Source organism: Rhineura floridana, chromosome 8, assembly GCF_030035675.1.
Source record: "Rhineura floridana isolate rRhiFlo1 chromosome 8, rRhiFlo1.hap2, whole genome shotgun sequence".
NCBI lineage: Eukaryota > Metazoa > Chordata > Lepidosauria > Squamata > Rhineuridae > Rhineura > Rhineura floridana.
Window position 1 is genome coordinate 23,464,264 of NC_084487.1, and position 13,193 is coordinate 23,477,456.

Below are 13,193 nucleotides of genomic sequence, written 5' to 3' on the forward strand. Positions count from 1 at the left end.
AGGCAGACCGTGTATATGGGGTGGGATTGCCAGTTCCTTCCCCAGCTTACCCCCCAGCATATGCCGGGTATCCTAGATATGCACAAAAAATTGCTTCAAATAATAAAGAGAAAACCTCCCGTAAAACCCTACAGAGGCTGCATATGCAAACCCCTCCTGTAGGAAAACAGTTAAAAGCCAATGATGGCAGCTAGATGGTCCCATTCAACCAAGATAAGGGAGGAGCCCACCTTTTTAGGCCAATTTCTCCTTCCCATCCCCATTTTTATCACTGTCAGAGCTTTTAATTATTTCTAACAATATCTTTCTACAAGGAAAAAATAGAACTTCCCCCAACAGCATGAGGAGAAAAAGGAGTAACACCCTCCTCTCTCTAGTGCTCAAGTTGGGGGCTGGCTATGCAGCTTGCTTTGCATCTAGTTCAAAAACCTCCCTCTGTGCAATATGCAGTACTACAATACCAACTTCACAGGTTTATTTTATTTACTTAACAAAAATGTATATACCACTTGAGTGGCATCACTTTGGGAAATTTAAAGAGTTGCTCCCAGACCAAGATGCTCTCTTAAAAAGTGATGTTTAAGAACTGAAAACAAAAGTTGCTTCCATCCAAAGAAACCAAATGCACAGTTATAAGATGGGGGATACTTGGCTCAACAATACTACATGAGAGAAAGGTCTTGCACAAGCTGAACATAAGCCAACAGTGTGATGTGGCTGCAAAAAAGGCATATACTATTTTAGGCTGCATTAACAGAAGTATAGTTTCCAAATTGTGTGAAGTATTGGTTCCCCTCTATTTGGCACTGGTTAGGCCTCATCTTGAGTACTGCGTCCAATTCTGGACAACACACTTTAAGAAGGATGCAGACAAACTGGAACAGATTCAGACGAGAGCAACGATCAGTGGATTGAAACAAAGCCCTATGAGGGAAGACTGAAAGAACTGGGCATGTTTAACTTTGAGAAGAGAAAACTGAGGGGAAATATGATAGCACTCTTCAAGTACATGAAAGGTTGTCACACAGAGGAGGGCCGGGATCTCTTCTCGATCATCCCAGAGTGCAGGACATGGAATAATGGGCTCAAATTACAGGAAGCCAGATTTCAACTGAACATTAGGAAAAACTTTCTAACTGTTAGAGCGGCTCAACAATGGAACCAATGACCTAGGGAGATGGTGAGCTCTCCGACACCGGAGACATTCAAGAGGCAACTGGACAGCCACCTGTTGGGTATGCTTTAATTTGGATTCCTACATTGAGCAGGGGGTTGGACTACCAGTGATGTCTGCTGAAGGACAGGACGACAGGATTTAATCCTGCTTTGCCTGCACAATCCTGTTCCCACATGGGGAATTCCCATTCATTAGCTGAGCGGGGATTAAAGCCCTGTACACAAGCACCCTGCGGTAACAGCCAACTCTCACCTGCAAGCTACTTCAAAAGGCTTTTGCAAACACTTTAAGACAGCTTCTGCACTCCCATTTGCTCAAACAGGCATAAGGGGCTGTCTTAAAGCCTTTTCCAAGTCTCCTCATGCTTCCCTTTTAATTCTCTAAGATCAGGGTAATTAAAAGCAAAGCGTAGGGAGACTTGGAAGATGATTAAAGCCCTGTACACAAGCACCCTGCGGTAACAGCCAGCTCTCACCTGCAAGCTACTTCAAAAGGCTTTTGCAAACACTTTAAGACAGCTTCTGCACTCCCATTTGCTCAAACAGGCGTAAGGGGCTGTCTTAAAGCCTTTTCCAAGTCTCCTCATGCTTCCCTTTTAATTCTCTAAGATCAGGGTCATTAAAAGCAAAGCGTAGGGAGACTTGGAAGATGCTTCTCCAAGTCTCCCCCTCCTTCCCATTTAAGCCTCTGATCTCAGAGAATTAAAAGGGAAGTGCAGGGAGACTTGGAAAAGGTTTTTGCAAGTGTCCCTCCTTTCCCTTTAAGTCTCCAATCCTGAAGACTTAATGGCAACGCAAGTGACTTTGACAGCTGGGCAGCACCACCCACCTGTCAAATTTGGCCCATGATAAGGATCTAGCCCATGAAGTAAAAAACATTCCCCAATACTGTTCTACAGTAAAATATAAGGGCAATAATTCATTCGGTATTTCTCTATAAGTAATAAGCAATTTATTCGGTAGGATCAGTTTCTAACTTTTGGCATTCGTGTTTGTAAGCAGAGTTAGACAACTCTCCAAGAAGCCTTGCATCTTCTCACATTTTTGAGTATACCTGGAAACCTTTGCAAGCTATTTCCCATGCCTGACTCCCTCACTGCAGAATGTATTATACCTATGAATCATATACAAAATAGTGAGAAAGACTTGAACACACAATGACAAATGTAACACCTTTTGTGACAAAATGCTTTCAAGCCCTACTGCATGCACTACTATAATATTACTTCTGGGTTGATCGGAAAACTGAAATATGGTAAATGCAGTCACTGTGTATTCTGTAAAGTGCAGGTAAAGGAGAAATAAGGAATACTTAACATTCAAAACAGGACAACACAGCACATAAAATGTGTTTCTGGCACATAAGAATTTGCAAAAGCCACAACAGGGTCAGAATCAACTAAAACGTAGTGAAGTAGTGACATTTGTCACATTTTAGGTTCTAATGAAGGTGTTACCTCACTGAGGCTTATGGATTTTTGCTAACAGACCAACAGTGTTACCTACAGTTTTAGTAAAAATCAGCAGTATCTATCCAGCCCTGACATAGCCATTAAAATTGCTCCTGCCTCCAACCTTTGATACCTTGGTATGGTCCATACCAAGACCTTGAAATTAACTAAGTGGAGATCAGAATATATAAGCAAATTTACAAGCAACATCTTCTCACAAACGCCATCAAACATTAAAATCTGCCATTATCTATTTGACTTTGAGCTGCTTGGAAAATCATGGAGTCCGTCAGATTGACACACCTAGATGCTGTAAGCGATCCTAATCCACAAATGGATTACACACCAATTACATTGAAAAGTAATGGTTAACAATGAATACAACAGTTCTGATGGATGTACTGCCTTCAAGTCGATTCCGACTTATGGTGACCCTATGAATACGGTTTTCATGGTAAGCATTATTCAGAGGTTTACCATTGCCTCCCTCTGAGGCCGAGAGGCAGTGACTGGCCCAAGGTCACCCAATGAGCTTCATGGCTGTGTGGGGATTCGAACCCTGGTCTCCCAAGTCCTAGTCCAACACCTTAACCCAGCCTTTCCCAACCAGTGTGCCTCCAGATGTTGTTGGACCACAACTCCCATCAGCCTCAGCCATTGGCAATGCTGGCTGAGGCTGATGGGAGTTGTGGTCCAACAACATCTGGAGGCACACTGGTTGGAAAAGGCTGCCTTAACCACTACACCAAACTGGCTCTCTAACAGTTCTAATCCTCTATAAAAGCGGGCTTTACATTGTTTTAGTCCTCCGTTATGATTCCACAGCACAGACAGCTTTTCATTTACTAAATATTTTTTTCTGGAAGGGTAGCCATGTTAGCATGCTATAGCAAAACAAAGAAGACTAACAAATTTATTAAGGCATAAACTTTCAGACTACACCTTACTATGCTTTTCTCAAATTGGCAGGTTTAATATACATGGGTGTAGCTACTAATTTGGGATAGCATTCATGCATCTGATGAAGTAGACTCTAGTCCACAAAGGCTTATGCCATATATATATATATATATATATATATATATATACACACACACACACACGCCATATATATATAAATGCACCACACATATATATATACACATACATATGTGTGTGTGTGTGAGAGAGAGAGAGAGCTACAAAACAGCCACAAGACTTTGCTGCTTCATAAGAATTAAATCAGCAATTGATTCAAAATAGTGGTGCTCTGAAGATTCTGCTTAAAGTCTACTAAAGGTAATCTTTTGATTCGATTCGATTAGAGAACCTCTCATTACCCATTTGATGCTGTATCACCACATTATTGATTTTTGTTGCCTAGAATATGAAGGATTATCAGAGACCCTGAAGCATTTATGCTTGTGTTCTGAAGGCACCACTTTTATATCTGTCAGACAGATAGCTTAGAAGTCTATTTTGTTTTACAATGATTACACAGAATAGAAATAATCCAAATCACTCACTATAATTTTTAAAAGTCACAACAGCAATCTCATTTTGTAACAAATTAGCCTCTTTTTCTGTCACTGACATAGTTTGTGGTCCTAGGTCCAATCCTCAGCACCTCCAGAAAGAGCTAGGAGTGACACCTTTCTGAAGCCCTGAAGAGCTGCTGTTAGTCAGTATAGAAAATACTGAGCTAGAAGGATCAATAGTCTGACTAAGTATAAGGCAGTTAGCAGCAATCTCATGATCTGTTCAGTGAGAAACAAACAGTGAGCCTAGATTCAGATTAGACAACAAACCAGGCAGTGGCTTTTTCCTGGCAGTGTGGCAGCAGCAGGAGTGGGGAAGGAGCGGGGAAGGAGCAAAGCACACCCGCAATTTCAGCAGTATGCATTAGCATGCTGCTAATTCATATTCAACTACAGTTTATTTTAACTATCATTTTTGCAGCCCTGGGCTCCTTCTGGGAGGAAGGCAAGATATAAATTTAGTAAATTTTTAAAAAGCATTTTATGTGGCATGCAAATGAGGCCACTTCTCATCCATTTGAGTCTTCCGATCCAGAATTAAACCCTATGATAGATATAACTTTGTGGCTTAACCTGACTTGAATATCTGACATAAGGTTACAAAGTAAAAGTGGTAGGTCTGTTTGTGCTTGTTGGGAATTGTCCTAAAGGATATATTCTAGTCAGCAGCCATAACTATATATTTTCTGAAAACGCTTACTTTACAAACAACTTGTCTATCTTGCATATCCAGCATTTCTTTTAGTTACCTACTGTCAGTGCAGAGTTCACCTACCAAACTTTATTTCGTTTTACCTCTGCACATCAGCTACAAGGCAAATGTACAGGCAGAAGTCCCTATCTTCAAAAAAGGGCAAAAAGGAAGAACCAGGGCAATACAAACTAGTCAGCCTGACTTCAATCCCTGGGAAAATTCTGGAACAGATTATAAAGCAGCCATTCCGTAAGTAACTTGAAAACAATGCAGTGATTACTAGAAGCCAACATGAATTTATCAAGAACAAATCCTGCTAGACTAGTCTTATCTCATTTTTTGATCAGGTAACCTCCTTGGTAGACCCTGGAAATGCTGTGGACATAATATATCTCGACTTCAGCAAAGCTTTCGACAAAATGCCTCATGATATTCTGATTAGCAAACTACCTAAATATGGGCTGAATGGAAGAGCTATCAGGTGGATCCACAGTTGGTTACAGAATTGTACTCAAAGAGCACTTGTCAATGGTTACTTCTCAAAGTGGGGAGCGGTAATGAGTGGGGTACCGCAGGGCTCGGTCCTGGGCCCAGTGCTCCAACATTTTTATTAAAGACTTGGGTGAGGAAGTGCAAGGAATGCTTATCAAAGTTGCAGATGATACATAATTAGGAGGGATAGTCAGTACCCTTGAGAACAGAAACAAAATTCAAAGTGATCTTGATAGGCTGGAGTATTGGGCTGAAAACAACAGAATGAATTAAACCAGAACTGTCACTAGAAGCTAAAATTATGAAACTGAGGTTATCATACTTTGGACACATAATGAGAAGACATGGTTCACTAGAAAAGACAATAATGGCGGGAAAAACAGAAGGGAGTAGAAGAAGAGGAAGACCAAACAAGAGATGGATTGATTCCATAAAGGAAGCCACAGATCTGAACTTACAAGATCTGAACAGGGTGGTTTATAAAGATGCTATTGGAGGTCGCTGATTCATAGAGTCACCATAAATCGAAATTGACTTGAAGGCACATAACAAAAAGCGCACAGTTCTACACCCAGGACAAAGAAACCAAATGCACATTTATAGGATAGGGGATACTTGGCTCAGCAACACTACATGCAAGAAGGATCTTGGCATTGTTGTTGATCACAAGCTGAATATGGGCCAACAGTGTGATGTGGCTGCAAAAAAGGGCAAATGCTATTTTAGGCTGTATTAACAAAAGTATAGTTTCCAAATCACTTGAATTACTAGTTCCCCTCTATTTGGCACTGGTTAGGCCTCATCTTGAGTACTGTGTCCAGTTCTGTACTTTAAGAAGAATGCAGACAAACTGGAACAGATTCAGAGGAGGACAACAAAGATGATCAGGGAACTAGAAAGAAAGCCCTATGAAGAGAGACTGAAATAACAGAAGATAGATATAATAGCACTCTTCAAGTACTTGAAAGGTTGTCACACAAACAAGGGCCAGGATCTCTTCTCAATCATTCCAGAGCACATGACACTGAATAATGGGCTCAAGTTACAGGAAGCCAGATTTCAGCTGAACATTAGCCAAAACTTCCTAACTGTTAGAGTGGTACAACAATGAAACCAATGATCTAGGGAGGTGGTGGGCTCTCCAATATTGGAGGCATTCAAGGGCTGGTGGACAGCCACCTGTTGAGTATGCTTTAAACTGGATTCCTACATTGAACAGGAGCTTGGACTCAATGGCCTTACAGGCCCCTTCCAACTTTATGATTCTAAGTCAGTAAAACACTATCAATGTTTACTGGCAGCACTGCAGTAACCAATATCCAATACTGCCCATTTGACTTTTTTAAAAAAGTGTATTTATCAATAACACAAGTTGTTCAAGAGACTGAAAGACTAAAGGAGGGGGCGTGTGAAATTATTATTATTATTATTATCTTTATTTATACCCCGCCCTTTTTCCAAACTGGAACTCAAGGCGGCTTCCAGATAAAAACAAGTATACATCATTAAGAAACTATAAAAATATAAAACATATAAACATATAAAATCAGCATTAAAACAGGATTAAACTATTAAGATGTTAAAACCAATTACTCTTAAAATACTGCAACCCAGTTTAGGAGCATACAGGCAAAACAATAACATACAGCATCCTCTTCAGTCACTACCCTTAAAACCTTCAGTTCCAAAGGCCTGCCGGAAGAAAAAAATCTTTAGCTGTCGGCGGAAAGACTGCACAGAGGAGGCCATTCTTGCCTCTCTAGGGAGGGAGTTCCAGAGCCTAGGGGTAGCCACCGAAAAGGCCCTATCTCGTGTCCCCACCAGTAGCACTTGTGAAGGTGCTGGGATCGTGAGAAAGGTCTCTCCTGAAGATCTCAGGGCCCGGGCAGGTTCATATAGGGAGATACAGTCTAACAGATAGCCTGGACCTAAGCCGTATAGGGCTTTATAGGTCATAACCAGCACTCTGAATTGTGTCCGGAAACAGACTGGCAGCCAGCGGAGCTGTTGCAGCAGGGGAGTTGTATGGTCCCTGTAACCAGCCCCAGTTAACATTCTGGCTACAGCTCGGTGCACCAGCTGAAGTTTCCCAACAGTCTTCAAAAGCAGCCCCACGTAGAGCGCGTTACAGTCGTCTAAGCGGGATGTAACTAAGGCATGTGTCACCATAGCCAGATCAGACGACTCCAGGAACGGGCGCAGTTGGTGCACTAATCTTAACTGTGCAAAAGCATTCCTGGCCAGCGCAGAAACCTGGGCCTCCAGGTTTAAGGCTGAGTCCAGGAGCACACCCAAACTGCGAACCTGCATCTTCAGGGGGAGTGTAACCCCATCCAGCACAGGCTGAACCCCTATTCCCTGATCCGCCTTTCGACTGACTAGGAGCACCTCTGTCTTGTCTGGATTAAGCTTCAGCTTGTTCACCCTCATCCAGTCCACCACTGCTGTCAGACACTGGTTTAGAACCGAGACAGTTTCCTTGGAATTGGGTGGAAAGGAGAAGTAGAGTTGGGTGTCATCTGCATACTGGTGGCACTGAACCCCAAATCTCCGGACAACCTCTCCCAGCGGTTTCATGTAGATATTAAATAGCATGGGGGACAGAACTGAACCCTGAGGGACCCCACAGGCCAACGGCCAAGGAGTCGAACAGGAATCCCCCAGCACCACCTTCTGGGTTCAACCCTCCAGGAAGGAATGGAGCCATCATAAAATGGTGCCCCCAAGTCCCATCCCGGTAAGGCGACCCAGAAGGATACCATGGTCGATGGTATCAAAAGCCGCTGAGAGGTCCAACAGAACCAACAGGGACACACTCCCCCTGTCCAGTTCTCTGCGTAAGTCATCTACCAAGGCGACCAAAGCATCCCATAATCAGGTCTGAAACCAGACTGAAATGGATCTAGATAATCCGTTTCATCCAGGAATCCCTGTAGTTGGGAGGCCACCACACGCTCTATTACCTTGCCCAGGAATGGGATATTAGACACTGGTCGATAATTATCCAGAATAGAGGGGTCCAGGGAGGGCTTTTTCAACAAAGGCCTTACAACTGCCTCCTTTAGGCACATTGGAACTCTGCCTTGTTGTAGGGAGGCATTGGCCACTTCCTTCACCCACTCGGCCAGGCCCCATCTGGCACTTTTAATAAGCCAGGAAGGTCAAGGGTCTAACAGACATGTGGTGGGCCTCACCTCTCCAAGGATCCTGTCCACATCCTCGGGTTGTGCAAGCTGAAAAGAATCCATTATTATTGGACAAGCAGGAGCCAAAGTTACATCCACTAAGCCTGTATCAACTATAGCATCCATGTCGGAACGAATCTGAACGATTTTGTCTGCGAAGTGCCGTGCAAATTCTTGACAGTGGGCTGATGAGTGGTCTATATTACCCTCTCAGGGGCCAGAATGTAGGAGACCCCTGACCACTCAAAACAGCTCTGCTGGTCGGCTCCCCACAGACACAATGGTGGCTGAAAAGAATAATTTTTTTGCTGCCCGCACTGCCATGGAGTAGGCCTTCAGATAGGCTCTAGCCCGTGTTCGGTCAGACTCGCTCCGAGTCTTCCGCCAACGTCGCTCTAGTCTCCGTCTCATTTGTTTCATCACCATCAGCTCCCTGGTAAACCAGGGAGCTGGTTTGGCTCCATTCCGTGAGAGGGGACGCTCAGGAGCGATCATGTCCACTGCCCTGGCCATTTCCCCATTCCAGAGGTCAGCCAGAGCTTCAACAGAATCGCCTGCCGAGGTGACAGGAAAAACCCCAAGAGCTCTCAGGAAACCATCTGGATCCATCAGCCTCCTGGGGCGGACCATTCTAATTGGTCCCCCACCCCTGCAGAGGTTTTGAGTCCCAGTGAGTCTAAACCCCACCAGGTAGTGATCTGTCCATGACAACGGAACTACAGAGTGTTCCTCCACACCAAGATCACCATCATCCCATCCAGCACAGAACACAAGATCCAGAGTGTGGCCAGCAGCATGAGTGGAACCAGATATTACTTGGGACAGACCCATGGTTGTCATGGAGGCCATGAAATTCTGAGCCACTCCCGCCAGAGCGGTCTCAGCATGGATGTTGAAGTCCCCCAGTACAACGAACCTAGGTGATTCCAACACCAACCCCGAGACCACCCCGGCTAGCTCAGGAAGGGAGACTGTTGAGCAGCGGGGTGGGCGGTACACCAACAGAATCCCTATTCTGTCCCGGCCGCCCAACTTCAGATACACACACTCGAACCCTGAAGACTGTGGGATAGGGCACCTGGTCAGGGGAATGGTATAACGATAGACCACTGCAACTCCACCTCCCCGCCCCCCAGGTCTTGCTTGCTGCTATACAGAGAAACCTGGTGGGCAAAGCTGAGAGAGATTAACCCCCCCATCTTCATCCAACCAGGTCTCTGAAAGGCTTGATAGCAGTGCTTTATTTGTGCTGTGGTTTTAATTTAACTTTATACTATCACAATCTTCCATAAACAAGAATGGATTTAATTGAATTATCTCCTACAAAGGTTTCACAACATTTTCCACACTCTGAACTCTTATTTTCCTATATCTAAGCCACAATTATTCCAATAATTTATCCACATTCTGTTAAAATACAGTTCTTAATACCAGCAATTAAAGTGTTGACTAAAATCCATTTGTTTTTGAAGTCTTCTATACAATTCATAGTGTTCAGAATGGTTGAACAAGCCTCTGAAAATATCCCAAGATGATAACATGATTAGAAATATTAGAAGTGTATCTAGGTATGTATAGTAAAAAAAATAAAGCAAAGTGTTGGTCAGTAATATAGGTAGGAATGTCCAAAATAATTGTTCCACTAGTGCACAACTAAACAAATATTTCAAGTTAAGGAATATATCACTCTTTGGGAAGCTTCAGGAAACACTGGCTTTTAAATGCAGAGGTCCCCCATTTCAGAAACGATAGTGGGAGCCATTGCACAGAGCTTTTATTTATCACTAATACCAAGTCAAGGGTGAGGGAAGCAACCCAGGCCTTCCTTTGCAATGACAAACTTAAGGAAAGCCGAAGACCAAGCTATATCATGCATCAATGCTCCCTTCCCTTCCCATCATCACACTCATGAAAAGAATGCCATCTTACCAACTGTTGAGTAAATGCAGCTGTAAAGCAAGAAAATGCTCCAGGGAAGAATACACATAAGCCTGAACACATTCACACACTCCAGCAGAAGCAGAAACTCTCTCTGGGAGCAGAAGAGGACTGGTAGGGGACAGGACACACCACTATAAACAACGCTGACCCTGTTCAGTCACCAGAAGGAGGAGGAGCCTGTTCTTCAATCACTTCAGACCTAGAGCCAGGGGAGCAGGGGAGGGAATAGCTCGCATTTCACACCACACAGTGGGGAAGGCTCCTACAGACAAACAGTAGTTAACACATACACACGCGCGCTTTCCGCTCTATTTAAAGGGGGGATAGTATTGCATTCCCTCACAGCCTACCAGCACCTTGTTAACGACTCACGAGTGACCAGAACATGGGGAGAACACCCCCCTCCCCGCCACCGCTACCTACGAACACCATACACCTTCCCCTCAACCCGTCACTCCTTTTCGGGCCGGGATATTCGTTTGCCCTTCAAACAGACACTGTCTGAAGGTGTCAGTGCAGGGGAAAGTCCCGCCTCACACACGTGCCCCATGAATAAGGGAAGTCGGTGAAAGGAGGAGAGAACGTGCACGCCTGAGGAAAGACTGAGCAACCTCTGAGGAAACTTAGGACAACCAGAGCACTTGAGGGAGGAATCACGCTAGGGCATTTGCTGTAAACCTTTGAAAAGAGGAGGTAGTCAGGAGACGGCGGGACAGAAACTGCGGAAAGAAGCCCCCCCAACACTGACACACATACCCCACCCACCGACCGAACAGGGCTGCCGCCAACTGCCCAAAGCAAATCACCTAACCGCCCACAGGGTGGCCTCGCACGCGCTGAGAACGCTGACTGAGGAGCTCGGTTCTTCTTTTTCTCCCCTCCCGCCCTGGAAGGGTTTTATTATTTATTTATTTTGCTTACCTGAGTCTTACGAGGACAGGGGGAAGCAGAGGAGGTCAAAGGAAGAGGCCTCGCGACGCCACCTAGGAAATGACCCGCACCGTTGGGTCGTGTTATGATTTATGCATGCGCGCGCTTGGGTATATGTATGCGGGCGCGCGCGCTTGGGTATATGTATATGTGTGTTTGTGTGTGCGCGCGCGGCGCCTCTAGTCAGCCCTCAAATGAAAGCTTCTTCCGCCGCCATGATGGAGGAGGGCAAAGGAAGGCAAGGGCGCACCCCATAATCGCAAGGAACGTCACGACGTCACCGCGACGGAAGCGAGGGAAACCGACCCGGGCGATCTCCTTCAGTAGGGGAATACGTCGCAAGGTGAGAGTTTGTGGCTGCTTTTGCGATCGTCGAGGCAAGCATTCGCCGCCAAGACAGGAAAAAAGTGTAAAGCGATAATCAGCCTGGACTTCCGAAAAGCAACAAACCCTAAATAAGATTTTCGCTGGCAGGAGCGGAAGAACTTCATGCTTATGGGATTTGCTTTGTTTTCTTATTAGAACCCCGAATTCCACTAACTGGAGCCAGGTGCAAGGAGTGGCTCAGGCAGTGGGCATATGCATAAAATATTAATGTGCTTATTTACATACAATTAGATTTAACATAATTGGCCCAGTCTGTATTCTTTGTTTTCATTTCCTTCTGGCCTCACTGTTTACTTCTTTTTTTGTCTACATTCTTGTGTGGCTATCAACTTGAGGATCACGCTCCATGCTTGTGATGAAGTGGACTATAGTCCACCAAAGCTTATGCCATAATAAATGTGTTAGTGCTTAAGGCACCGCATGTCTATTGAACTGAATTAATTTATTTTTAAATGTTTTAATTAATATTTTAATGACAATTTTAGTGGAAGGTAAGTCACTTATCTCATAGCATCAGTTTCCGCTCAATAATATAAAAATGATTAGTTATCTAAAAGGGTGGGAACAAAGAATATCACATTGATTCATAAGAAAATATCTAAAATGAATGGTCACACTATTTTTGTTAGGACCACTCAAAATGTCACTAAATAGTGAGCAAGCTTTTCAGTTTTTCCTAACTCTTCATTTCACTGGATGTTAAGGAAGGGGGGAATCAGGTAGCTGTCTAGATGCTAAAGCCTCAAAGTTGGCATTCAGTCTCAGACGTAGTATAGGAGGAGATAACAGACTTCATTGGTAGGCTCTTAGATGCTATGCAGGTTTCTGGTTACACTTAGAACTACTATAACAATAGTTAACCCCATTTTGAAAATATAAAATCCAACAGTGGATTCCTGGATCTGTCTCCAGCCTTAAGCAAAACACACAAATTCATTGTTAGGCAGCAGAAAATAAGAGCTGCTAACAAAAACTGCCAGTGTTCTGCCAGCATTGTCTGTCATGGCGGCGGCCGGTCTGGTATTCTGCCAGCAAATCCTGTAGCTCCTTAGCTGGTGGATCTCAAGTATATGAATGTATTTCTAATTACCAGTTACCATAGTGCCCCCCCATTCTTAAGAAAAAAAGAACTGCCCATATAAATCAATGAAGAAATACAGGATTTTACCATATGGCAAGCATTGACCAAAGAAAAGATTGCCACAAACACCGTTCATGTTCTTTCTAACTTGAATCTTACGCAATGTAGAAAATATACTTTTAGTTTTTACACGTTTAACATGTTTTTACATGTTTAAAAATGCAATGTGTCTGCATTCCAACTAGTGAAGAACAAGACTTCTGGAAGCAGCTGAAGACTGCCTTCATGCTGGTGCTGGGAGAGGGCTGCTTCAAAAGACTGACCTTTGCAGCAGGCTAG

The 13,193-nt window shown here is 44.0% G+C and overlaps 1 protein-coding gene across 5 annotated transcripts in view; it reads right to left on the reverse strand.

The window, feature by feature from the left end:
- BCL2L13 (BCL2 like 13) overlaps window positions 1-11,641 on the reverse strand; it is a 64,802-nt gene extending 53,161 nt beyond the window's left edge. Inside the window, exon 1 of one of the 5 annotated variants that reach the window (XR_009764360.1) lies at window positions 11,378-11,641. The gene's annotated coding sequence lies outside the window, so the exon portion shown is untranslated. Of the gene's footprint in view, window positions 1-10,444; window positions 10,741-11,262; window positions 11,285-11,377 lie in introns of those variants that run through there. The other 4 variants (XM_061638578.1, XM_061638581.1, XM_061638579.1 and 1 more) reach the window with 4 other exon arrangements.
- Window positions 11,642-13,193: the final 1,552 nt, after the last annotated feature.